The sequence below is a fragment of the Arachis ipaensis genome, chromosome B04 (genome assembly GCF_000816755.2).
Source record: "Arachis ipaensis cultivar K30076 chromosome B04, Araip1.1, whole genome shotgun sequence".
NCBI classification, from domain to species: domain Eukaryota; kingdom Viridiplantae; phylum Streptophyta; class Magnoliopsida; order Fabales; family Fabaceae; genus Arachis; species Arachis ipaensis.
Window position 1 is genome coordinate 74,693,271 of NC_029788.2, and position 3,520 is coordinate 74,696,790.

The 3,520-nt window shown below is 32.0% G+C and overlaps 1 protein-coding gene and 1 long non-coding RNA gene across 3 annotated transcripts in view; one reads left to right on the forward strand and one right to left on the reverse strand.

Annotated features, from left to right (window-relative positions):
* The window catches only part of LOC107639375 (1-aminocyclopropane-1-carboxylate oxidase homolog 12), a 26,290-nt gene that overhangs the window by 11,774 nt on the left and 10,996 nt on the right, over positions 1–3,520 (forward strand). The gene's annotated exons all lie outside the window — the stretch shown is intronic.
* LOC107639377 overlaps positions 1–3,520 on the reverse strand; it is a 14,185-nt gene that overhangs the window by 7,711 nt on the left and 2,954 nt on the right. The window lies entirely within an intron of this gene.

Below are 3,520 nucleotides of genomic sequence, written 5' to 3' on the forward strand. Positions count from 1 at the left end.
ATCCTATATAGGTTTGGGTGGTGAAAGCAGAATTAGAGAAGGCTTTGATGGAGGAGAAAATGTATTGGAGGGAGAAATCAAGATTGCAGTGATTGGAGTTGGAGGATAGAAACACTAAGTTCTTTCATTCCAAGTTTAAAAATTGGAATAAAAAGAATAAAGTACACATTTTGCAGGATGAATATGGCAATTCAGTAACTGATCGGAAGGGATAGCCTTGATCGCTCGGCAGTATTTTGAAGAACTATTCTCATCAACCAATTCGAGGGATCCTAAAGAGGAAATTCAAGAAGTACCATGGAAAATTGATGATACCACTAATAGGCTGTTAATTCGATCAATGACAAAATCTTCCAATTCTTTTGGGAAATGATCAAAGAGGATGTGGTTAAAGCATTAAGAAGTTTTTTTCCTGGAAGGTAAAAACTTTAAAGCATTTAATCACACAAATATTTGCTTAATTCCAAAAGTTGCTAATGCTAGTTCAATGAAGCAAATCAACCAATAAGTCTTAGTAGCAGTTAAAAGAAGACTCATTAGTGATAATATTTTAATTGCTCATGAATTCATGCAATTTCTAAAGAACAAAAGATGTGGTGAGTATGATCTAGCCCTGAAGGTTGACATGAGTAAGGCGTATAACAAAATTGAGTGGCCTTTTGTCTAGGTTATGATGAAGAAATTGGGTTTTTGTATCAAATGGATGGACTGGATCAAGGAATGTGTGACGACAGTTTCTTATTCTGTTACTATGGACAGTCAACCTCATGGTTTTTTCAAACCATGCAGAGGGCTGCGGCAAGGCGACCCTCTCTTCCCCTGCCTTTTTCTATTTTATGCAGAAGGGCTCTCCCATTTGCTCAACAAAGGAGAACAAAGACAGGAGTTTACTAGCTTGAGACTTAATCACAGATGTCTGAAGATCAACCACCTATTTTTTGTAGATGACTCAATTCTATTTATTAGAGCTACTTAAGAGGATTGTCAGGGCCTAATGCATACCCTACAAGTATTTGAAGAATTAAGTGGGCAAATGGTTAATTTAGATAAGTCGTTAATGTTTTTCAGCAATAACACCTCACTACAAACCCAAGAAACTTAGCCAACATTCTAATGGTTCCTCACATTGGAAATAAAAACAAGTACTTGGATTTACCTATTCGCTAGTTCAGAGATAAAAAAAAGGCCATATTTAATTACATTAAAGACAAAGTAACTCTGAAGCTTCAACATTGGAAAAGAGCATTACTATCCCCCAAGCGGTAGGAAAATTTTGATTAAGGTAGTGGCTACAATGGTTCCAATTTGCATTAAAAGTTGCTTCAAATTGTCAGAGATTCTCTTAGACAAACTGCCTATTCTTTAATTTTGGTAGGGCTAAAAAGGAACAAAAACAAAGATGCAATGTGTAAGTTGGAAGATTACTTGCGTATCAAAAATACAAGGAGGTTTAAACTTCAAAGATTTAAAAGCTTTCAACATTGCAATACTTGCAAAACAAGGTTGGAGGCTTCTAATCCAAACAAACTCCTTGATCTATAAGGTGTATATGAGCAAGTATTTCAGGTTTACTAATTTCCTACGAGTAGAAACTGGTAATAATCCTTCTTGGGGTTGAAAAAATATTTTGGAGGGTAGGAAGGTGCTAGAAAAAGGACTACTCTAGAAGGTAGGTAGAGGAATTTCAATCAATATTTAGGTTAATTCTTGGGTTAAAGAATATACTGCAATCACACCTATATCTATCCCTAATTCAGCATACCAATTTGGGTCTCAGATTTAATTCTTTCTAACAAAGTATGGAACCAAGCTAGAATAGCAGAATTTTTCAATTCAGAAATAGCAAAAGCAATAATCAATACTTTAATACATGAAAGAGAAGACCAACTCACCTAGATGAAAACCTAAAAGTTAATAATAAGATGAACTCTGAAATTTCTACGGCGAGGAGCTGTTGGCAGCACAGAGTAGCAGACAAGCCAGTGATCATGATGAGATAACGATGTTGGTGTGAAGGAAGATGAGCTTGCTTCTATGATTGAGTAAGGCTGAGTAAGTGAGAGTGACGATTGAAGAAGGATGAGGGAAGTGATTCAGTTAGTCATGGAGAATGAGAGATGTTAGAATGAAGAGCTAAGTTAGGTGAGTGAAGCAAAATAAGAGAGGTAAGGATGAGGGGTTGAGTTAGGTGAGTAAGAGAGAATGAAAGTGAGGGACCGAGGGTTATTAAGGTTGATTCTGATTTTGAAGACGTTAGGTTAAAAAAATTCGGTGGAGTAGATGATAGAAAGGTTAATTTAAAAATTTTATAAAATTTTAACGAGATCAATTTAAAATTTAACGATAGAATATTTTTGTCAAATAATATTCATTTTTTATGGGTATTTAATTTTTTTGTTTTCAATTTTGTTAGTGTTCAAATTTTTTATAGCTAAAAATGACTATTTTTTATTATAATATGCTTTGAATTTTTTTAAAATGGTATAATAGTCACTTTTATACATAAAACTGTGTTTAGAAGCTATTTATTTCTATATTATTCTTTTATATTTTTATTTACAGATATAGATATTAAATAATTAGTGTGGTATTAAATTGTTACATATGCAAATCACTCAGAATAATAACATAAAGTGCAACTTAACAGGCATGACAGTAACTATAATTGAAAAGTCATTATTTGGTTTGGATGTCTTAGATTTGCGGGTTGGGTATATTTGTGATTTTTTAGGTATGTGTTACTCATAATTGTTAGGATTGCTGGCTCTTGTGTGTATGTTAATGGGATAGTTTCGATTTTAATTAAATATATTTGAAAATATTTATCCTTTTAGATATTTATCTTTAAAATGTGCACCCTCACAAATCAATAAATTAATCTTTTATGGTGGATTTCGAATTGAAAACATAATGAGATTTATCAAACTATCTTAATTCTTCTGTCTCTACACTTTTGTTATCTTGGAATTTATTTTGGTTTAATTTAGGCTTGTATTTATATTTAGTTTAACAAATTTGAGTAATTTTAAACTTACATTCACTGTATATTTTTAGAAAAATTAGACAACAAAATAAATTTTTAACCAAGTCATTTTTATTTTTGTGCACTATTGTTACTTTTTTTTTCTTTTGTTCCTTTTTTTTCTTTCTCTTTCTCTTACATTATCATGGTCGTTATTATCATTATTACCGCCTCCTCCTTCTCTTTCTCATTTGAGTTTTTTCTCTTCTATCTTTTTTCTTCTTGTAACAATCTAATTTTTAGCACGTCATAATCGCACTAGAAAAAAGGTGTTACCAACTTGTTCTCCTAAAACTCTAACTCCTTATTAATATAACATATGAGCCTGGTTCGCCGTTAGAAACATAAACGCATTTTTGAGGTAAGTTTTTTTTTTAAAATGCATTGCAAATAATAGCGGTCATACACAATAAGTTATAAATCATAATAAAAGACAGAAATAAACTTAATTCACAACATAGATACATAAATTTCATACAAGCAGCAAGAAAGGATAAG